The sequence below is a fragment of the Corvus moneduloides genome, chromosome 2 (assembly GCF_009650955.1).
Source record: "Corvus moneduloides isolate bCorMon1 chromosome 2, bCorMon1.pri, whole genome shotgun sequence".
Lineage (NCBI taxonomy): Eukaryota > Metazoa > Chordata > Aves > Passeriformes > Corvidae > Corvus > Corvus moneduloides.
Window position 1 is genome coordinate 40,550,205 of NC_045477.1, and position 25,142 is coordinate 40,575,346.

The 25,142-nt window shown below is 35.5% G+C and overlaps 1 protein-coding gene across 7 annotated transcripts in view; it reads left to right on the forward strand.

Moving 5' to 3' along the window:
* CNTN5 (contactin 5) overlaps positions 1-25,142 on the forward strand; it is a 620,272-nt gene that overhangs the window by 55,069 nt on the left and 540,061 nt on the right. For 5 of the 7 annotated variants that reach the window (XM_032099222.1, XM_032099223.1, XM_032099228.1 and 2 more), the window contains one exon: positions 2,460-2,528. The exons of the other annotated variants lie outside the window; for them this stretch is intronic. The gene's annotated coding sequence lies outside the window, so the exon portion shown is untranslated. The remainder of the gene's footprint in view (positions 1-2,459; positions 2,529-25,142) is intronic. 7 annotated transcript variants of the gene reach the window in all.

Sequence of the window (25,142 nt, forward strand, 5' to 3'; positions counted from 1 at the left end):
GCTCTCTCAGCCTGCCTTCACAGAAGAGGTGCACCAGCCCTCTGGCCATTTTTTTGACCCTCTTTTGAACTCGCTCCAGCAGGTCCATGTCCTTTTTTCATTGGACAACACAGAGCTGGATGCAGTACTCCAAGGGTAGTCACCTTCCTTGAGCTGCTGGTCATGCTGCTTTTTATGCAGCTTCTTTTAATACAAATATTTGTGGCAGAGTGATAGCAGAGTAAATCAGAAGATATGAGTCAAGATGTTATGAGAACAGGAAGAGGTGTCTCAGCATCCTGGTCTTTTGGGGGTAGGATAAAGACTAGGTATCTTCTTGAAAAGCCAGTAAGAAGGATAGTATGGGGAAAGGGAAGGACATATCTGATTCAGGGAAGGAAAAGTATTAACACTACAAAGACTCTTACCTCAGAAAATATGAAAGAGAAGAAAAGTAGGAGAAAAGTTTCAGGAAGTTACTTAAGAAAAAAGATTTTGTTGATTTTGTCTAATTTTCATTTAACTGATAAATACAGATTTTAGATGAGTAACAGTCTTGCACGCAGAAAAGATGTGGAGAGCTCACTAACTATTGAACTGAAGCTATTCCGAGGTCTGTGGATGCTAGTTTGTGATATATCTTAGTTAATAACTTGGTAGTTCTGATGCTTGTCTGGTGTTTAGTTCAGGAAAGAAAAGTCAATATCCTTCACCAGCAGTGGTGTGAGTCATACTCTTTATTGGAGGAGTCAGTTCCGTGTGGGAGTGGGACCTAAATGAATGTTTACATGAGGAAAAACAATTTTGTTGTTCAAACCTAAAATATATGCTCTTTCAGAAGCCAGTTAAAGATGGCATTTCAAAGTATTTTTGTTTTCTATACAAAACCTCTACGAGACGACATTTATGTGTCAGAGATCATAAAATGGTACCATTTCATTGCAAACTCATTTTTTTTCTTAACCATAAAAGCAAAGGTCTTTTAGATCAAAGCTTTTAAGAGACACTATGACAGATAACAGAGAACAATCTTTCTCCCTAATGTTCTATGTTTAAAGACACTCACTGTACAATTTCCTAGAAAGCTAGGATTTTTGGAGAAAACTAACTTTATCTTGATTAGATCAGCTTTTAAAGTTATAAAATTGGGGTTATAAAGCTGATGTAAATTATGTAAACCACATGAAGTATGCTGAAAAAGTGGCCACCCTGTTCACTGCCCTTCACTATCCAAATTCTATATATCAGTCTGTCTGTTACATCCAAGCACAGTTAGGATAACTACTTTTGCAAGCCATAAATTAAGGATCACTGCATGTTATGTAAAACCTTGTTAATTTTACCTTTCTTTTACTAGTCACATAGTGGGGTTTTCTACAATAGTTTTAAAAAGTAAAAGAAAACTTCTGAAATATTTATCTATGTAGTGGAAGGGTTGTAATTATTATAGTTTGAATTTCTCAGTTTATTTTCTGTTTAAGAAGCAAGGGAGTTCTTTGGTTTATTGATTGAATGAAAAGCTAGTTCTTGAAGCAGAGGTAGTTCTATACAAAGTATGGATGACTGAAGTGAGACTCTAGAAAAAAGGGTTACATAAAGATCTCTTCTAGAGTCAATCTGTCTATGGAACGAATTTTAGACGGTGCATATTTGACACTCTAGAGTTTGTAAGACTGAGAAACCTGCTCAGAGTTTCCAGCTGCTGTTTCTCTGAGTGGAAGTGTTGGATCAGGTGATGAACAGAGATCCCTTTTATATATGAATCTAAATTATTAGGTCTGGGGTGTTTTAGGGACAGCTTTCACCAGATATGTTGCCAGACCTCTCACTGCTAGGGAGGATTTACTGTTACGTTATCTGATTCAGTCAACAAGCCACACCTGATTCTTTGCTCTTGTGACCCACTGTGCAGAATTCCAGACTCTTAGCACCCAGGACAACCTCTGCTTAGGTCATCCTTTTCCATCCAAGGAATCTGAGTGCAAACCAGGAACTGAGGAAGCTGCTCTCACAATCAGATGAGCACTTCTAGCCATGCATACGAGTACCTTTGACCGTGGCTCCTGACATCAGCCTTGAGAGTGTCCTGCTCTCCATGTTTCTTCTGTTGGGTGGTGTGAGCTGGGGTGCTGGGGAGCCTCTGGGCAGGAGGCAGACAGCAAGTGCCACAGTTACTGCACTAGTTCCAGTCTATGACTCCAGCTCACTTGTTAACAGTGACTGTCCTGATTCCCAAAGTCACTGAAGATTATGTGTCCCTCTTTGCACAGACAATCTCTCTACTTTACTGAATTCATACACAGCCTCTCTCCTTCTCTGGTAAGTTTTTCTGGTAATTGTCTAAAAGATCTCTTTTTCTACTTCAGTTGTAAGCTGAAGTAAACTAACAGCCTGATATCACTAACATATTGCATTTGCAGTGAAGGACTCTTTATCTAGTAAGCATCAAAACAAAATAATTTGTTTCTTTTACTTTACAGAATGAGTTTCTGTCAGGAGGTCTGATTGCTTAGGATTCATAGGAGATGGGAAATGCACATGGTGAAATGGTAATTTCTTTTTTCTTTTTTGGGTGTTGAATTTTCCAAGCAAAACAAAAAAGCTTGCTGAAAAAGTAACATGTATAGGTATATGTATGTATGTATGTATGTGTATAATATACACAATTTTTAGGCAGAAAATATTCTCCAATTTCCAGAGAGACAGCTTGTATAAAAATGTGAAGGCATCCTGTATCCAGGAAGGCCTCATATCAAGCTATTTGGCTTTAGATGAATTCGTTTTGCAGTATAGCTACAGCTGTATCCATCCATCTCTTTTCAGAATTCTGCTACTGCACTAGTTAAATAATGGACGAGGAGAAGAACCCTGTCTTGGCATTTTAGGGTTCACCATAGAGTTATTCTCAATTGTTCATGAGATTTACTCTGTCCTTGCAAACCTAACCTTCCCTGGCACCTTCTGGGGTTAGCACAGAGAAAAGTGCCTATTTTGACATCCTTCGGAGGAGCTTCTCCTTCTACTGATTACAGTAAAAGCTTGAGGAGATTATCCAACCTTGGTTAAACATAGCCTTTACAAACTCAACTCCATTTATATTCACAAATTAAATTATTCACAGACATTCCTCTAAGGAACAAAAAAGCCAACACATTTTACAATCTCTTGTGACACTGAATTACACAGACTCTGCTAAGCATAAGGAGTTGGCCCATACATGTTTAGCACAGAATTTACTTATGTATGAACTTGAGGATCTTGGCAAATGCTGGACATGATCTGGACTGGATTAAAGAAATGTTTGTTTAGAAGATGTCCAGCAAGTGGCATCAGGTCCTTGACTGGGTCTGTGAAGGTCAAATTCAATTCTTTGTCCCCGGCTTACCAAGGAGTGATGTGGCACAGAATATGAAGTTAGTTATATATCATTCAGCTCTTATAGTACTGAACTACTTAGGCTCCTAAGACTTGTTTTATTTGATGGCTCAGATAGTTAGAAGTTTATGTCTCGTTAAATCATTTTTTAATACAGTTTAAAGTGCTCTATAAAGTTTCAGGGTTATCAAAACAGTAAAATTATCTGACAAAATCCTGAGAAGATTATGCTTGCCCACTTACTCATAGTATGAGGAAATTCCTATTTCTGTGATTAATGATGACTTACACTGTTAAGAATGGCAGTCTGAATTAGGACAACTATATTAAGAAAAGAGAAAACTGGTGAGTTTATCAGGAAGAAATATTTGGCTGTTCAGTTCTGTACGCAAACATCACAGCCTTGAAAACTGCTTATGGTTCCTATGGGGAATGCTGTTTGCAGAGTTAGGTTTATCCCTGGCCTATTGAGATGGAACTGACCTTAGCTGTGAAGTTAATATAGTACAATTAAGAAAGCAAGACAGAAAACAAATACAAAGAAAGGTAGGGAGGATCAGAGGCAATAAATAAGAAAAGCAAGCTTTAGAGTAGAAAGCAACAGGAAATTCGGGGAGGAAGAAATGCCTGGTTTTGGAAGTGAGGAATCCTTTTCCATTTCTCAGGTCGTTGTATTTCCCTATAAAAACTTTCAATTAACAGTGGACACCTAAATTTTTCATGAGTTTGTAACTAACTATTTTATGCTGAGAGCATGCAGGGAGAAATTCAAACACTACATAATGGCAAATCAGATAAAAGTAACCACTCTCCAGTGATGTTTCTCCTTCCTATTAAAACTGCTGTACACATGTATCTGCTGATAATAAAACGTCAAGAATGAGAGAAAAACTTGAAGGATGCTTGATACAATAGGAAAAAAGTTTATTTTTTAAAAAAAGATAATGTTCTGCATGTTATAGGTCCTAATTATGAACAAACCACACTTTGACTGAAAGCTGAGACTTTCATCTCCTGTTTTCAGAAAGCATGAGACTACATCTGTTTTGAGAGATAATGAGTTTGACACAGAAATCTCAGCCTGGCTACCTTTGAGCTCAGCAGCATATGGTCTAAAACTCCACTAATGATGTGAAAGCTTGAACTTCCCATGTTATGAAAGTGTATGTTCCACTTTTGGAAGAGGCTTGCTTATCCAGCTGTCCATGAACACCACTCAATACTGTTGCATGTTTCATGTCATTAACAGAGAGTGGTAGAATAAGTATATTCAATTTTGAATAAAAGACAACTGCCTGTATATTAGCTGTGGAGGAGAGATGTAAGCATTCAGGTATATAGGTTTTTGGCCTCACAAACCAGTTTTGGTTTGCTAGTCTTCCTCACATATCAACTTAAATATCCTTCCTTACTTAAAAATCAGGGACAAATGTGATGAATAATGGACTCAAACCCAAAACTGACAAATTCTGAATCTTAATCATTCCAATGGAAAAAATACTTTTGTAATCAAGTATAAAGTTTGGGGTAATACAATCACCTTTTTTTGGTATTTCAAGATGGCACTTCATTAATTACTCAACATCACAGCAGTTCATGAGGAGAGCCATGGGTTTATTCTATATCGTAGTTAGGACAATAAATCATCTTCTGGAGTAATATTATTGATTTAAATGGAAGCATAAGAAAAAAAAGATTAAAACTTGGCATATTTTGTTTTATAGTCCTTTTCAGTCCTCTGGAGTCTGCACAGGGACATTCTGTGAGCTATATTGTAGTCTCATGGATTTCCAACATATGGTAGCAATGTGACTAGTTTAGTCAAATCAAAAAAATTTAAGATTGCCTCATTATCCAGATAGAAAGGATTTAATGGTGATTGATTTCTGTCATAGTGGGATAATTAACCTTACCACTTACAATATGTAGTAATTCATTAAGAGCATCTCACACCAGTTGCTAGAAATTATTAAGCTAAACCTCATGATACTTGCAAAGAAAGAATAATTATCCCCACTTTGCAGGTGGAAAAGCTGATTACATACAGATACTCACAAATACCTTACACCCATGGCATACAGACATCATTATACAAAAAGAGATAAGGATACATTTTCCTAATTGATTATCTAATATTTTGTGTTATATCCATGCTGAAATGTATTGTTTAATTTTTGAGATGCTGAAACTTTTTATCTGTCTTGGGGTGACCTTATGATGTGTATCCCATATCGTTGCCTATGCCCAGAAATTAATTATTGGCCTTTTTATGCCTCTAAACTGAGCCTGAGAGGGGGAAGAAAAAAAAAACTGAGCAAAACTTTCGCAAAGCAGTTTACAGCTTGTTCAAGGTCACATAAAGATAGCAGGTTTTTTTTTCCCAGCTGGGGCAGGGGAGCGAGGAAGCACCCGGCTTGCGGCTTTTTCCAGTCAGCTTTTGGCCAGTTTTTCCAGTTTCTTGTTCTCCGGAGAGAGGCTGAGAGTTGAACTTTTCCTTCTCTGGAATTTCGGATTTTCTCCCTTTTCTACTGGACTGCCTGATTGCTGTAACATCAGAGCGCATCGGGAGGACTTTCCACCGGGCACAGAGGGCCTGGCCCTGGGCCAAGCCCCAGCTCCGAGGAGACCAAAGGGAGGACTCGAACACTTTCCCAGGTTTTTCCTCTACAGTGAAAGATTTTACCATTTGACATTATTTTCCTTTCCCGTGTGTTTGTTAAATAAATAGTTTTATCTTCTTCACTTTCCTTCGAGGAAAATTTATTTTTTCCCGAACCTGGTGGGGGGAGGGGTGGTTGTGCCTTCTCTCAGAGGATATATTCCTAAATTTGGCCAAACCGGAACATTATCTCAAAGTCCAATGAATATGGAGATGAAGTTTAAACACAAATCAGGAGCAAGCTACATCTGAGCAGCTTCAGAAATTCAGCTTTACTTTTGAAAGCATGGGAAGAGGTATAAGGAAGCCCACAACAAAGTTCAACAGAACTCTGAATCAAATTTTAGACTTCTTCATTTGAATATATGTTAGAGATGTAGGTCAAGTGACTTTGATTATACATAGATTGCAATCAGAATCCAAAAAACTGACTATTTTTGAATTCTGGAACCATTATCTTGATTTTTATTAATTTTTGTTCATTAAAATATGACATACTTTATTTCATTAAAGAAAACTCTCTGGTAGCTAATTTAACATTTGTTAATTTTTACAGGGACAAAGTGATGTTTTACTTTACCAGTATAAAGCAGAGAAGAGGTGGAGGTCATAGTGTGTTTCCCACTAGCAGCACTCTGTGTTCTCCAGATCCTGCTAGGGAGAGGGAGAAAAACCATGTACCAACCCAGAAAATCCATATCTACCTTAATCATAATGTACAGTCCTCTTTCAGTTTGCTAAAGCTTTGTAAAGCCCTTGTGTTTGAAAAACATAATCACTCTTAGACAAGCTAAGTGTGGCAGAGTTGTCTCACACAGAGTGCTACTCTTCTGGTTTATACAGATACAGCCAGGAGAAAGGCAGTGAATCTTACTTAACCCAATCTTCATTGGCTCTACATTTTAATCAGCATTTAATCCCCCAGTATTTGCAGGGATGCTTTGGTAAACTAAAGTAGCAGACAAATGAAGAATATCCAGGGAAAAGTGAGTGAGTTAGGATAAGCATGCATATAAGACTTCTTTCTAGCAAAAAAAGTGGTTTCAATTAACGTTTCAATATTTTTCAATAATTTTCTTCTTTTCAGCATTTTTTTTCTTCCATTAAATTTAATTATTCTCTCATCCAATTATTTGACTTAGAAAATATGACAAAATATGACTAAAAATGCTTCAATCAGTAGGACGGCTCAAGAGCTGAAGACAAGGAACTTGTGAAGAAAATATGTCTTGAGAAAACACCCATTAGAGGACAGTCTACCTGATTTAATGATGTGTCAAATAGGATAGAAACCCTATTGAGTCCCAGGGTTTAAGTATTTTTTCAAGTTTTGTTTGACATAGTGAGGTATAGTGTGAAAGCAAAATGCTGTGAAGGTGATAGACCATAAAACTGGTGATGTGAAGGAATGAAAATGGTCAAATACAGCCATCCTTGCTTTTGCTGAGTAAATAGGAGCTTACTTGTCCTGCTGGGATTATTTGCAGAGCACAGTTTGTCAGTAAATAGGTGTGAGAATTGGCTGTATTGTGAGTGAAAAAATGTCCTGAATGTGTCTATGGAAACCAAATTGTACTTTTCTTGTCCAATCATTCCCTATAATCTACAAAGTTAGAACCTCTTATTTTATCTGGGGGCATCTTGATGCAAGACTTTGTAATATCTGATGAACAGCAGGTACATCATAATCACTGATTCCTTCTCCATAAGGTAATTAACAAAACCATTAATAACCAAGCTGTCTGCTGTACCTTAAAGGTACAGAAAGTCAAAGGTGAGACCAATGGTCTCATAGCAGTTAATTGGTATCACACTCCCTTGTAAGACCTTGCTTCTTGTAGTGAACCCTCCTATGCCAGCAACAGGATGGCTAGGGGCAAATGAGGACATTAACCTCTTCTCTCACTGCTGGGTCTGAGTGCACTGAGTGCTGCAACCCGGGCTGGCCTGGGCTAGCTTTGGACTAAGTCAGTGTCAGGATCAGGAGCAGGACTGCAGCTCACCTGAACCTGGAAAGCAGGATGACTTCATGTTTGGTTTCAGGCTTGACTCAGTACTTATTTTATCAATACCTCGTTGTTCCCATCCTAAAACATTAGCTCTTTCTCTGTGATCGCGATTAAGTTGGTGTTACCCTGGTGATTTCAGAGAGAAAGAGCAAAGCCGTCATAGGAGAGAAATGGTTTTGTTAATTGAGTCTGCTACCTCCTACTTCTTGTGTCAATTTGAATTCAGTGGTTTGCCAAATTTTTCTAAGGAGATTAATGACTTTGGATACCTAATTTAGGAAACCTTTAAAGCCTCTTGGACTTTAGGAAGTGAAAGTTATGTTCCACTGAAGTGCTTCAGGCTGGAAATGTAAAAGCTAAAGCTCTGAAGATGCACCCACCCAAAAATATGCATATATATTTGTACATGTCCTTTTCTTTGCTACAGTTGTGCATTTGGCAGAACATGAGCTTGCTGCTTCCTCTCTTTGCTTTGCTAAAGCCGACAGTCCAAATTGCTAGAAAAATGTATAGTCACTCACAGCTCTAGCTTTTTTGATAGAAATTAAATAACTTCATACTTTTCCTGTAATAGAAATATCCAAGAAGCATTGCTCATGGTAAAACAAATGAATCAATAATCTACCTCCATGATTTGATTTTGGGAAACAAAAAAAAGCTGCAGTTCATATCGGCCCACATAATTTAGCAGCTCTGGAAATTCATACCATTTTTAGAATTTTCCTTCCATTACAGTTTTCCATGTTGAGAAGAATTCAGTTTGAGTTTTCTACTTGCTCTGATAGATTTATCCTATTAAAAAAAATGTTTACCACCATTTTTATTGGGTTTTTCCCCCAAAGATTTATAAAAAAATTAAGGTGTTTTAATTAAAAGTTCATATAAGAAAATATGTATTTGTAATTACTTCCCAAGGCATTAAATGCATTTCCTTCTAAATGTTTGTGCATGTAAGCTTCTATGATATATTCTTACAAGACTGAAAAATAAGTTCTGCACAATAATTTATCATTTTAACTAGAATTTTTATTAGTACCATGCTATTTGCAAACAGATTAGTAAGTCTTTAAAGTAATTCAAAATTACAGTTTGAGTTCTCTATTGAGATGTTTGTAGATCACAAACATCAGAAAAAAAGAAAGAACATTCTTTTGGGTCAAGTATTTTTAATGATAATAATCTTAGTTTAGATATCCTGAGTTCTGTTTTCTCATGAATTAGTGTCAAAGGAAAATTATTCTATTTTGATTCTGTGAACACTTCATGTTTAATTCTAGGTTTATGTTAAGTCAAATTTATTGTGACAGAACTATTTATCTGCTGCTATCTAAGCAGTGAAATAAGTGCTTGCAAATCAGTTAGATAAATATATTAATTAGTTAGAAGACAGTCCATAAGAGAGCAAAATCAATAGCATTTGGAAAGTATCAGCTTTCAACCAGATGACTGACTGTGCAAGCTGAAATTTTTCACATCCAGAACTTGAAATTTGGACATGAGCAGTGTCTTTCTGTTAATGTCTGTCCATAAAAAATGTAAACACCTGAATAGTAGTAGAGCACAAATTCTAAATGTACAAACCCTGTAAAATCAAACTACATTTAAAAATATACTTTTATGATTTTCCATATAGACTCTCAGTTCTAATTATCACTGAGTTTGGTGTTGCCATATAATATACCACTCACTGGGTTCAAGTGACTGACATAGACCAGAAACATAACTATGTCTGTAAGTCAGTATTTAGGCTTATTTCTATGCAGAATGGGAATTCTGGGACAGATAAATGGACATTTATTCTAATATTATCATTCTTCTAATCTGGTATGCCAGTGTTTGCCTCAATATTATTTGGTACTTTTTGGAGGTTAACTTTTGAGACAGCAAGTCTTTCAAGTTTGTAAACTCTTTCTTGATGAATTATTTTTAATCCATTGTTTCTCCTTCTTAACTTTATTTACTTCGTAATTGGTAATCACTTTAATTTCATGCCTTACCCTAATGCCACAATGTCTTCTTTCAAACACTGATCATACAATTGGTCTAACAGTTCATCTAGCACTGCTTTTAAGGTTGTACTGGAACTCAAAGCCAACAGATCACCCATCAAGTTGCACAGTTATTGGCCTATAACAGAGAATAACCCCAAAAGAATGAGAACAAAATGATGGGAGATTAACAGACAGAACTTCAGAGATAGAGGCTCTTTCAGCAGAGCAGCTGAGAGAATGGATTGAATGTCCTACTTTGGCCAGGAGAATTATTTTTCTCTTGAGAAGACAAATTTATTCAGATAATCCCCAAACTTTCTGCTCATCCCGCTTGCATCTGAGACAAAAAATTGTAAATATTGGGGGAGGGATAAAAGAAAACCAAACGTCACTCTTTTCTGGAAACAAATGCTTTGTTCCTTGAAAGAGATCATGGATAAAAGTGGGGAGAGCATGTGCTCTGCATATTCCTTCTACTTCTGTCTCCATCTTCAGCCTCTCAAACCTATTTTTTTTTTTTAAATTCTGTAAAAAAGTGGCTAAAGACAATGCAAATCTGGGTCTTGGTCTGTTTTAAACCTTGCATCTAGGAAACTGTCCTAGATTATTCTATTCATATATAGCTTGATTAATTTCTGTAGGGCTAAAATACTGGTTTCTGCTCTGGTGTCTCCACTGAGAGTGGGAATGACCGCCCTCCACCTCTGCTAAAGGATTTAGCTCTCATCTTTCAATGGCTTAGACATACTTTGGTTCCTGGTACTAACATTTTGTTATGAAGACAGAGGAATGGTGGGATGGCCCGTATGGATGGGTGCTTGGATGATGTTTATATTGTGTTAATGTGATAAAACATGATTTTATACAAATATATAATTTTATGTATATAGGTATGTGTGTGTATTAAGGATCGACAGACTTGGTGATTTCTGCTAAAAAGGAATTGAATTTAGGATCAATATACAAACTGTTCAATATACGTCTGTTTGCAGACAAATGTCTAAATTGCAAAAATATCTTAGAGTACCATGATGAATGAATAATTTTAACTAAATACTTTCTTTGATGATACCATACCGATTTAAAGAGGTCTTGCCCTAAATGTGTCAGAAATCAAGAAAATAGTTGTACAGGAATTATCTACAAATTTATAATTAGTTTTCATGTTTTCAGTCAGTACTTTGTAGTATAATTCTTATATGGGTCATTTCAGCATTTGCTTAATTTTATGTGTGAGCTCAAATCCAGTTATCAGTGGACTGTTCTGCTGAAGATGGCTAGGTTTAAGAATTAAGTATGTGTCTTAGTACTTCATGAATGAATTCTGTAATCTTAGGAGATGCAAACCTCTCAAGAATTCAATTAAATGTCAATTAAACTTTGCTGAAAACTTAAACCTGTGTAAGCATCTGGGGATGCGGACATCAGAAATTGAACAAGACCTACCCAATTTGTTCTCCTCAGAGAGTATTCAGCACAGATTTGCTGTCAAAACTGAATTAAACTCTTGCTATTTAGATCTCTGTTCAGTGAGATTTTTTTCTTATATCCTGCACACCAAATCCAAAAATTTCTTTTTTAAAAACTATTTTTAACAATACTGTAAGTGCCCTCCATACAAAAGGTGAAAGTAGAATTCAGAATGTCTATTAACTAGGTGGCAGTCACTGCACTGGACTTTGGTCATAATATGAACTTGCTTTTCAACAGAGTGGGTGTGATTATTTGCTACTTTTGTCCCATGTGCAAAATATGGGTGAAAATGCAGCAGTGCAGAAGAAAGGGCAAATTTTAAATAGTTTGCAACTCAACTGGAAAGAAATGTATCAGCCAAGAGAACCCATTTCTGTAGCCTAAGGGGCAGTTTTCAGTATTCAGTTATTAGGCAACTTGGAACAAAAGACAAAGATTGCACCGAATTCTTGTAACTACAAAGTTTGCTTCTCTGCTTTCTCTGCAATTACTGTAGCCTTAGCCTCGATTCCCACACTAATTAACACATTAGCTCATTTTGACCATTTTTATTTTATTGGTTTTTTAGAGTCTTTGAAGCAGTCTCAGCAGACAAAATTCGATTGACAGGTGGTTACACCTTTATGAAAATGGTACAATTTGGCTTTCTGTCTCTGCAGGTTTTAACTCCTTAGTCATTCTTAGCTCTGTGCACATTTGGCTTCTTCATTGTTCCATCTTTCATGCTCTACTGAGTTGGTGTCTCTGTGTAGATCATCCTTCAATCATATGCTTCACAGAGCCAATACACATAGATTCCCACTGCTGATTCACTCTGTGCTTGTCCGATTTCATGCATTCTATGGTTATTTTATTCAGAAGACTGCAGCAATTATTGTCATGTTAATGTTCTCATCCAGATAGTAATACAGCAGGTGACTAGTGGTAATTAATCATCAAACCCTTTATTCTTTTTATAACAGAGGAGCTTTTTAATATTGTGCAAATCATAACCTGCACATCCATAAGTGTTGTGCGAATCTGTCAGAAATAGCCAAGCTCTTCTAGAAAATGGTGTCAAATGTTGAAAGTCTTATCTTAAGAATTTATAGGGTCTAAGTGTCCTATTACAAGTTTTATAGATGTCATTCCCATTAAAAACACAGAAAATGTCATGTCAAAGCCCCCAGTCTACCAGTGGTGTGTGTTACATTTGATAACTGTTACTGTCCCTTGCAGATAAATTACAGTCTTTCAGCTGCATAAATACAGGTTTGCTGTTGAAGAAACAGCGTACAAGCAGACATTTTTTTTTAATCTGCATCTTTGAAGGCCACTAATGGCCATTCAACCAACCTCTCAAAGCACTTAATAAGAGTATTGATGACACACAGCTGACAGTAATGTCAATCAGTCAATTTTTGGGTATTACTAATATTTCCCATTACACACGGTATGATAAATTTACTATGACTGCAGCTAGGAGAATGAGCAGAGCAATGTCATATTTACAATTTTATTTTAAACTTTATGTAGTACAAAACATTTTTAAAATGGCATTGTGTCATGAGAAATGATGATGGCTGTGTATTAGAATCAATAGAGACCTCTAGAGTAGCCCTTTACTGTGTCTTCCAATCATCATGCTGGTCAATTAATATTGGTAAAGGAGTCTCAAAGTCTACAGCATCTTAGGAGCTTCCAGAGAACCCAGCATCAGGAGAAGTTGCAGGGTAGCCACTTGACTCATCTATTCACCTGTTTGCCAGATGTACTAAGGAAAAGAGGTATCTTTCAGTCATACTGGAGAATTAGTGGTGATGGATATTTTCCTGGTAAGACTATCAGAGATTTCAGTCTTTAAAAACAAAACAAATAAACAAGCAACACCGCCCCCCCCAAGATATTGTAATTGCTATCAAAAATATTTGGGGCTGATTATATAGCATGCATATGCTGCTTTTCAAACAAGTATTGATATGGGCTTGCAAGGCAATTTTTTTATCATCTGAAACATATTGTTTGGAATAGACAAAGTACTTATTTTTCTACTAAAACAGACGAGCTTTTTTTTAATTTGCATTTCTGTGCTATATCAGAAAATGAAAGTATGTTATATGAAATACAGAATATTGCCTTTGTCCCACTTCTCACAGATTTTGGAGGAGTGTTATGCTTAGTTTTAGGATTGGGAAATTGTGGGCACAAAACCAGGAAATTTCTCAGGGAGCACATTTCTCAGTTTGTTTTAGAGAGGATTGTAATCAGAAAGAAATCCACAGTTTTTAGATTATTGGACAATCATTTGATCCTAACAGATGCTGAGTGTCTTGTGATATGGCTAGGAATGAAAGCCCAGCTCTTCAGACTCTTACACTGACTTTGTGTGTGTGGTAGGATTAGTTTTTCTTTACTTTGGTTTTGAGGATAAGGAGCTTCATCTGACCGTTCTGTGAGAATATTTGCATGGAAAATTTCTATGGGGAAACTTGGTAGAAATGTTTAAGTACTAAAGAATGCAGATAGACAATTAGGGATGTTTTTAAAAGTGCCAAGGCATCTAAATACATTGGAAAATCATACTATGATCCCTGACTACATTGTAAACCACTTTTATCCTTTAAAAGCTAATATTTAACCTCCATGTGTGAGATTAATTTCACCTAACTTGAAACATCCTTCGTTAATATGGATGTATTTGTCTGAGCTAGACAGCATGGTGACTTTTTATAGTCAGGGAAGAGAAACAGTCACTTGTGGGACACGATTCATCTAATCATGACTTAGAAATCTAAACCAGTTCAGATGAATTGAACTCTAAAAATGCCTATTTGTCTCCACTGTCTGTAGCAGAATTCTAGGGTGACAGTCTGTGCTATCCTTGGCTATATTACTAACCTATAAAGTCAGACAGCTAAATGTCTTAACTACCTTGTTTTGGATCAATTTCTAAGAACCAAATAGCTTAAGCAAGCTGCGTCCAAACCTACTGTTAAGGCAAAAATCAGGGGTGAATATCTCCCCTCTGTGCCTTGTTTTCTGTCTCTGGAAAATGAGTAGATTAATTCCAGAACTCAGTGAGAGCATGGGGCAGGACGTAGGGTACAGACACATACAGGATCATGGGTTAAAATGTGAATTCAAAGTAATGTGAGCCACCTCTGTGCTTCCATTCTAATTGGTGACCTAGATATTACAGCTTCTTGCCTGTTGTCAGGGGTAGCATGGAAATGCGCTAGGGATTGTGATTCATGTGCTGCAGGAAGCTCTACCCCTTAAGGAGTCAGAGGAAGGCCCTAGGTGTCTGCTGGCATTATACTGAATTGAGCCCTGAACATGGCAGTGCTTTTAATTTTTTTTTTCACTATATAGATTAAAAAAGTAAGAGTGCATATATCTGATTGTCCTTCTTTTTCTGACTTCTAGACACAATAGCCCTTCTCTGATGTAGTGAAATCGTGGCTAATGCATGAGATATTGAATACTTTTGCCTCACCTCACTTCGTAAGGAATGATATTTTGTTAATTACCTAAGGCATCAAGCTGGGATTGTGATGAGTCTTTTCACATTCTTATTTTCTCAACGAGAGTTTTGTGAAAAAAAAACGACACTGGCATCAGTAGCTAATTGATAGAAAGATGACAATTTTCAAAATTTTGTGCAATACAGAACAGTTATTTGTTTGAAAAAATAAAATGTGGGTGAGTTTTTGTTTTGTTTTGTTTTTAGATAGGGTAGTTATTTTTGTATATTTTTATTGAGTGTTGTGAAACCATTTGCTGAAATCCTTGCCAAAAAGACTAGTGGTGAGTTGGTCAGTCCCATGAGACAGCCTGATCTTGGGCCATTTAGTACTAATGCAGTTGTCAGGAAGAATCTGTTGCAAACTCTGATGTTGTTCCAAAGTGCTTCTCTGGCTAAAGAAGAAAAAATAGAGAGGTTACCAAAAGAATGACGTGGGGGCTGGGGGCTGAGGGAGTAGATGAGGGCAGTGTATATCCAACAGCATAGAAAAATAGGGGAGGTCTTAGAGCTGCAAAAATCTACTCTGTACTAAGGCCTTAAGACATCACCTTAAGGCAAATTCCAAGCCATAGGCATTTCACTCTGCTTATTATCTTCCCTGAACACAGGCTGTGTGCTTTGTGTTTGAAAGCATCAAAGGCAAGGCTTTGTAGAAAAGTGGCCTTGCAATTTAAGATTGATTAATGGCATATAGAAAAAAAAACCCTTTTATTTTTCAGTCTCTCAGCCTTTCTGAACTCTTGAAATGTTTTTATATATCTTTCCAAAGGCTTTTGCTTTCAGCTCACTCCTTACCTACAGGCCATGCCATTTCTTGCGCCCACAGTGCAAACAACTGCCACTTGTGTTACTGTTCTTGAAGAAATCATCTCAGACTTCCTTCATAATTAGGTCTGTATAAAACACAGGTGTCATTGGGCCACCTATCTTCCAGCAGATCTGCCTGATCAGCAGTGTGGTGTCAAGTGGTATAGTCTGCAACACCATTTCCTACTCTTTGCTAGGATGTCTTCTAGGATGCAGCAATTAGTTTATGATATTAAAAGAGTTAGAAGACCCCAGTCTATAATAATGCCTGAACAAACTGAAGTATTGTCTTTCTCCTACATTATTTCAAATATACCTTCTCAACTGTTTCCTCTCTTTCGAAGAATCTTGCTCAAATCTTCAAAGACCAGTAAATTCTGGCCAAATTTCTAATCCTCTGTCTTATTTTTACTTCCCAGTCTTTCTGGGCCCACAAGTAATTTTACCTCAATGCTCTCCTCTTCCCTGACTTTCATGACATTGCCCTCCCTAGTTCTCCTTTTTTTCTTCCGGAGAAGACATTTTTGTATCTCCTAGGTTATTGATCTTTCCTCTAAAACCTGCTCCGTTTTCTCTATTTTCCACATACAGTATTTCCATTCCCTTGTTGCTAGGTTCTCAATTTTACTTTTTTCATTTGTTTCTTTCTCATCTCCTGCTATCAAAAATGTGGTAATATTCTGCTATTTTTTTCCTCTCAATATCTTTCTATGAAGAACTATTTTACTTGTCTCAGCTCAAATCAGGTCAAGATTTGATTTCTGCAATCTGAGTCTTGTGAACTCTCATAATTTGATGACATGTCTTGTATTATTTAATGTTTTACTTAAAGCTTTAGTTCCTAAAGGCAACTGAGAACAAAAAACTCTAAGCTTTTATCAAAATTACTAAAACCTTAGCTTTTAGGATTACTCAAAAACTCTGAACACACAAAAGAGCATGTTAAGGACTCATACAAAAAGGCAAATAAAAACCCAGGCTATCCCTCTTTTAACACTTTTCTGCTATTTCCATTAACAAGCAAACTAGCCTCACTTTTGAGAAAATAAGAGAAATCCTTTCTCAGTAATATTTCAACATGAAAATTAGAGATATCCTTACCAATTGAAAAATAAAACCCAAACCAGAAAATAAAATTTACACTGATATGAGGAACTCTCTGCAAACACTGTCACTATAAACTACAACTATAAAATGCAGTTATTTTCATATGGATCAGAGAGAAGAGTGAGTATGCAGTTTAATTCAAATTCAAATTAAGATTATTCTTAATTGAAGATGAACATCTTTATCACATGGGGTAATTTTAGAGAAGTGTATGAAGTTGCTCAGGGAGCCACCTCTAACTCCACACAACACCCCGGGAAAGTAATGTGGCCATTGTCAGGCACCACGAAGTTAACAGTATTTCTGCAGATTTTTAAGAGCTGTGTAAACTGGAATCAATTTGTGTATTTACCTTTATTGATCCTACAAGCTTGTGAACACTGCTACATATTTTTTTTCTGCCAGTAGGTGGTGATATTTATATTAACTATTTAAGTAAATGGGAAAATATGTACAATTATTTATTTCAGTATACATTCCTTATATACCAGATATGTTTTAACAACACAAGCTAATTTCAAGTACTTTGGATGTTTATAGGAAGTGTAATGTATTGTGCAAACATAATTACATGGCTGGCTTTGACATCATTGTGCCCAGTTTGGGCTTTAATGCCCAAACCATTATCATGTTTTAAGCCAGCAGCATTTAACTAGTTTATATATTTGGATTGGCTGAATATTCCTTGGGGCTGTGTGTGAAACTGAAAGGAGAAAGCAGGATTTTGAGAGGCCATTTTCTTTACCACAGTCAGTTGCAAATGGAAGCTAGCTCCTCACATATTCCCTAGAATTAGTCAGGTTTTCTCTCTTGCTACTGTGCCTGCCTGTTTACTGATAATGAAATTCTAAAAGCATTCTTAAAAGTGTTGCAGTTAGAGTTCAAGGATAATTTAGAGTATATTAATGTATGCTCAAATTAAATTGCCCTTGGTCAGCTCTAGCACTTTCCAAAGACAAACTATACATAATTCACTTCAATACTTGCAAGTCTATCACAGAATATTTCAAAACTTAGGATGGCAGATTTTTTCTCTGTTAATTGCATCAGGATGGGTGTAAGTTAGTATAGTTGGTGAAGTATTAACATTTTTATTACGTTAAAACCCCCCTACATATGTAAAAGCTTTCATTTAACAAGGTATTTTAGTAAATATCTAAATTGTAGCATGTATGTCTCACTGACTTGAGGGGAATTGTTCACATGACAACAGTTTAGCATATACTTGTGTTTCTTGGTTGGCTATGATTTGGGATCAACATTAAATTCAGTAGATCTTATTTTTAAGGTTTTGTTCCTTACTGTCTAGATGACAGTGGTAGACATAAAATACAACTAAAATTGCAGTAATTTGAGTTTTCCAAGATGTATCTGCATTGAAAGAATTGAACCCTCCAGGGTCTTGACTAAAATTTAAGCCTGGAGGATTTTTTGGAAATAAGAATAACAAAATTCAGAGCATGAGAAATAATTATCTTGGGTATATGTTCCCTAAAAATGTGATAGGAGTGAAAGCATCAACCAAAAAGCCCTACTTTCATTTCTATCTCAGTAGTCTGTATTTCATTTAAATGTAAAAAGAGAAATAAGTATTTCATTTCCTTGAACTTCTCTTTATCTTTGATGTCCATTTTGTTGGAATACACAGTATTAATGAAAAAATGCAATTAATAACACTTAATTTTTTTACATAGTTACTTAAAGTATAAATAAATAAATACATACTGTTGCTGCATTCAATTCCAGGAAAACTTAATTGTTCCAAATAAGCAAGAAGCAAAAACTATGGATTTAATTCAACGTCAGATTTGGGTTTTTAAAAGTATTTATAATAGAACTAAATAGGTCTTCAATGGTTTGGCTTCCGAATTTTTCTGAAATTCTCTTTTTTTTTAAGAGGAATCCTTACACTGTCTTCAATTAAGCTTATGAAGCTGGGACTCCATTGAAGAGCAAAGAGATGTGTCTTTGTAGGAAAAAAAAAAAAATCTTTTATGCAGATATTTTTAATCATGCAATGAAGAATAAGAAGCCACAAATTAATTTAAATAATATAAATTCTAATAAATAAAGGTTTTTGCTTATGCTAATTTCCTTCCAGCTAACAAGAACCACTGTTTTCCTTGTGGAATGACCAAGTTGGAAATATAAAACATCATGTTAATACTAAAAAACATGATGAAAACACTAGATGGAAGTATCAGATTGCTTCCATATATATTTATCATTGCAAATGCACTTCATTAAAAATATTACTCATCTAAAATGTACGCACCAAATGTACAGCAGTCATCTGGTTGTGGGAGAGAGAGGGACTCCTGTTCTTTGACCATTATTTTAGGATAAGAACTCTTTATGTCCCTTTTGGTTACGAGTGCTGAAGTCACTCCCATTATCTCAGGGTATTCTCAGGACAGCACTTGTAGGAGTGTCCTCACTGACCAGCAGTGGACATCTGCCCAACAGACAGTACGTGCCCAGTAATACATATACATGTACAATATATACAGCAACTATAGTTTTGCATATGCAAAAAGGATTATTACAGTACAGAGCACAGTTTATTGCTGCCAAAACCATTATTTTTTGACTGATTTCTCTTTGATGCCCTAAGTTGCCAACGATCCATAACTCCTACCAGCTTCACACTGCTTTGGGTTGTTGCTTAGCGTAATTCGGTAACTGTAAAAAGGGATACTAAAGCTATCTGAGTTGGAGCCATGAGAAAACCAAAAAGATAAGCCATCAAATAGCAGGCACTGGAAAGCAAATATGTTGTTTGGTCAAGCTTCTTGTTTTAGAGGAATGAGGAAATTTTGGAAAGGGTCAGCAAAAAAAAAAAAAAAATCAATGTGTCCAATTAACCAAGAAGGGAACATTGATTCTGATATGGAAAAGGAAGCAGGATGGTCATGGGAAGAGCATTAGAAGAGAAGGGCATTTTTTTGTACATTTGGGCAGGAAAATTTTCTCAGTATTACTCTCAGAGTATTGCAATTTCTTTCTTAAAGAGCAGTGAGAAGAAATTGTAAGATCTGTGAAAAACCAGGAACTTTAGGTAACATGCAGGAAGAAAAAATATCTTAGCTTTTCCCTCCAGATACAGAAAGAGACCTCAGTTTGGAGAAGGATGTAAACAGGCACCTGTCAAGCAGATCGAAGAGAGAAGTGTACTTCAGGATATTCCAGACTGGATTAGCAAAGCTGTAGAGGCAGGGGGGAACTCACGACCTCGGGAAGTACAGGCAGCTCGTTCAGTTGTTTTGAATCATGATTTTAAGTGCAGAAAGAAAAGTTCTAAGCAAAAGTGAATGAGTTGGTGGTCAGCTGAAGCTGGCCAGTAAATCATCCCATGAATTTAAACCCTAAAAACACATTAGCCTGGTTTGGGAGAAAGCTGGACAAATAAAACAAACCTATCTCAGCAGGTTAGGGAGTTAGGGAACCAAGGCAGAAGATACAGCTGAAATACAATAAGCAAAGATTCTACATCTTGACACTTATAGTATGTTATTCAATAATTCTAAATTATTCAATATTTTTAAGTTTGAGAAATTTTTTTAAATTTTATTTTTAATCAAAGAGTTACAACAATATGGAAGTGTGTAATTGTACTTGAATCTTGTCTATGACCTGTGAGACAACTCTGATTTTCTTACAGTGTTTGCTGGTTCTTATTGATTATTGAGGTTTTGCTAAACATACAACATTGGGCACAGTAATAGTGATTTAGAATTAAATGTGTGACTTAACAATTGTGATTATTCATATTCAGAGATGAGATAGTGATTTTACATTAAAGGATAAATGAAGAAAGCAAGCGAAGTAAAACAGATTGAATCTCAGTAACTGAGGTGGTAATCTATTTGGAGACCAATGGCAATAGAGGAGGGAAGCTTTAAGTGACTGACTGAAACTTGACTTTCTTATGTAGGCCCAGCAAAGGACGACAGTTTAGATTGACCTACTTATTGACTGGGACAAGAATGAAGTTCTTAGAAGTTAGAAAGCTTAAAAGGCAGATGAAGACAGAGAATCTAATAAAGAAAATTATTTATTTATTTGTATTTTTATAGGAAGCTTAGCTTATGTTCTGCATCATAAGTACTCTTGGTATTTTGTGTATCATTAATATCTATTAAAAAGTCATAAAGAACAACTTTCCCAGTGAGGATAATTGGAGAAATTTGAGGATGTTAAAAAGAGGTGCAGTAATCAGAAAACTCTTTCAAGCTTTTTTCTTAATATGAGTTCATAATAGATGCAAAGTATTCAAATGATATTTCTCTTTTTTTTTGCCCACAGTATTACGTATAGTCACACAGCACTGAGATACACTAATGGAGGTCAGGATCCTTGTCTATCAGAATACTCACAATGAATCATTGTTACTCGCTGCCCCTGGAGAACCTAAATTCCGATTTGTTATGATAAATACTAAAGAGAATGCGAGGTAATCTCTTTAAGGTACTGAGTAATTTTTCCCATGACTTGCTGCATTTATTTGGAGAGGATCTAGGACTCCTGCCTCCCACTTAGATTTGTTTCTTACTGTATGGTCATATAACAATAATTTTAAAAAAGAGGAAGTGAAAATATTGATTTGTGCTGAGAGGTCTGTTAAAAAGGGAGAGTATTACAATTTTAGTTTATATTTCCATACTGAAAAAAAGGGCCACTTGGGGAGACTCAATATACCAAGGCTATTAAATTATAAAACTACTACACAAGTAAATATTCCTGAGAGAGTTTCACTACACAAAACTGTACCAGAAGTTGGATTTGCACATTTCTTTCATCAGTAAGGGTCTCCTGTTTCAGAAGGGCAAGTGTATTGTCTCTGCCTTGTATATATTAGTGGCAAAAGCAAACAATACTAATGTACCTGATTTTGAGTGGGAAGCTAAGCTAAACCATGTCACATGCTCTGTGTGGACAACGTTACCCACACATCACAAGATTCTGCATCTGTGGCTTAATCTGAAGAGCTAGCTTAATGCTGCCCCAATTTATACCCAACAACAACTTTTACCAGCTGGTTTTATATATACTTATAATACCATAATGCAGAAGCTTTCTCCAACATGTTAAAAGCAGTACCTGGCTGTCACTGTTTAAAAATGAACCTGAGTGAAGTGGAAGACGTATCAGTTACATTCATGTTTGAATGCCTTCAACTGGCTTGTAAGTCTCTGCTTTATTTCTTCTTCAGTTAGAAATCCCTCTATGGGAATATGTAAAGATGTCTTCCTGACTCACCCTTTCCCCATTCATAATGAGGATTTCAGACCACTGGCATTAGATTAAGTAATATTTATTTTTCATTCAAGATGTAGTCTGCATAAGACTTTGCATTATAGACATAGAAAAAGTGTATCTTAAACGTTGAGGGAATGTTAATGTTAATGTATCATTTATGCAAAATAAATGCATGAAATAATGTAAAATAATGTTACAGGCATAACTGTCCAACTATTAAAGTCAATTTAAACAAAATTCTGATCTTATTATTGTTAAATATATTTTACATAAATTGTTTTTTTGAGTGTGTAACTAGTGAAATGCTTTATGTAAAAAGCCATATAATTTGTTAATCCTACATAAAATAAAATAGTGAAATAAATAGTGAACAAAATAGATAGTGAACAAAATAGATAGTGAACAAAATTATGTTTGAATTATTTGTATTTTTATGTTTTACTTTTATATAACATGGCACATTGAGCAGGCCTGAATTGCAATAATTTCTGAGATATTAGTCAGTATTAGTCTTGCCTTCTGTGAGCTGCTGCTACCATAAATGTCAAATGACAGTTTGAGTCCACAAATTAGCATGGACAAAGAAAAGCAGGAAGGTGAAATTACTATCCCATTTCATGGAAAAATGAGGTAAAGCAAATCTCAAATTAGAATTAATCTCTTACTTCTTTATACTTATAATGTAGACAGACATATCATGGTTAATACTACATACTATTTTAATTCTTGATGAAAAGAAACTGACTGTAGAGATGTGAAAGGCATGATTCGAACCCCCATGTTTAACATTCTACATTAGAGCAAGTTTAACTTATTACTAAAAGTGTCTATTCACATTTATTAACTGTAATACAAGGTTAAAGGAAGGCTTTCTACATCTGGTCAGATGAAATCCATTATGAGAAAACTGGGAGATGTGGAAGATGTGAAAAAACACCCATGTATTTTAATTTCTAGTCCAATATTTCCACTGCTGGGACCTCCTTTCCCAAAACAGAGATTGCTAAATTCTGCTCCTCATAAATCAGAATTCTTCTGCATTTAGATGCACGATGCAATCTTAGCTAAATCATTGAGTATACAAGTCTAAGGTTTTGAGCTCACAGGCAAGTCCTGTTGACTCAGGCTGCCTTTCACACCTCCTGGTCCTGCAGAAGGTAACAGGTCCTGAAGAGCCCCATTGCATCCTGTGGTAAGGGATGTCTTGAAGAGAGGTACAGTAAGGTGAATAATTTACATGCAAAATGTGTCAGTTGCTATGTCTGTGTACCCAGGTAGAGGATTCTCATAAATTATCCCTTCAAAACACTGAATACATTCTATTTTTCCTCATTTTATCTATAGATCGCTCTGCCATGACAATCACTATGTTGATTTTGAGCACTACTACACATTAATTGGTAACTTTATCATCAGAAGCTTTTTATAATCCACATCTATGGCACACAGGTTATAAAAAATAAAGCATATAAAAATATTTTTAAAACACATTGAAACATTTTACAAGTACCCAGACAACTCATTTTAGCATAATTGAATTTTTCATCACACAATGTAAACACATTCTGGCTTTCCTGCTCTGTTTCTGTGGCTCAGTGTTTATCTTTCTGAAAAGAAATGTGTGTGTACAGACATATATATTTATATATATATGTATAGATATCATTTTACATATATAGTGATTAAAATATAGTACTCATACTGATATACAGAAATAGATAAGGACCACATAAAAGATCTTTGGAGATGACCAAAAGAGGATCAATGTATTAACATAATTTAAATTTATATTTTGATATTAAGAACTTTTATGGTAGTAGTAAAAATGTTTTGAATGTTTTTTAATTTCTTATTTCGGATTTAATATCTGAAAGTCAAATAAAGTAAAAGGAACTATTGTGTCAGTATTTCTTAAAAAAGAAGAAGCACAAAGAACTAGAAGTGTTTGATAAAACCTTATCTACTTTCACTTTATGTTGATTTTTATAAATAAATTTGTACTTGTGAAATATGAGTAAGTTCTTTAAATTATTTACCATAGTAATCCATTTGAATGGTCAGAATCTGAACTGATATATTTATCAGATAATCACAGGAATTAGTATCTCAGGTTCATTCAGAAAAGTATTATCTGTAGTACACTTCCAAGTAGTGATATAATGTAGTAATAGATATATTTATCTAGCATGTCTTAAAAAGATACAGTTTTATTCTTTACCATCTATATTGCAGGACTTCATGAAAGTCCTGCCCATGTTTCAGTGCATATACTAATACATTTTTCTCCCTTTGATATGCTAAAATTGCTTATCAAATTATTAAAATATTTCAATGATGATAAAAAAACAGCCCCTGAATCTACATGTCCTTCAAATCTGACTTAGATTCTAGTGCTAAATCTACCACATTAGTTCGATTAATTTCCTGTGCAATTTTTTATCACATCCCCATTAAAAGTGAAGTGGTTTCATTACATAATGATGGAAAATGTCAGGAAATGTGAATAGAATTCTGACAGATATGGCAAATCTGAGAAACATAGAAATGTGATGAAGTGAGTAGAACAAGATAAATATCTTTTCAGACTAAAACTGATCTAGAAAAATATTTTCATAATAATAATTATTACGACAGAATGCACATCAGTATAGACACTAGATTCTGCCATACTACCTCATTTGCTGTAAGAAAATTTTACTTAATATATTAAACTCTACAAATATATAGTTTAACTACAGTTTTGAGTACTGATGCTGTAGCATGTCGCACTGAGCAGAGTTACCATGATTCTTCCCTCTCCACAGCTCTTGCAAGCAAAGGCATTGGAGTATTCACCATATCTTTTAAGGCATGGGAGAAGAGAAACTGGAATATAACAAGATGCACTGTGAAATAGTCTAAGGGCAACACCTGTAGCATGCATTTTCAACAATTTTTATATCTGTAATTCGTGCCAGTATCACAAGGATTTCAAGGGT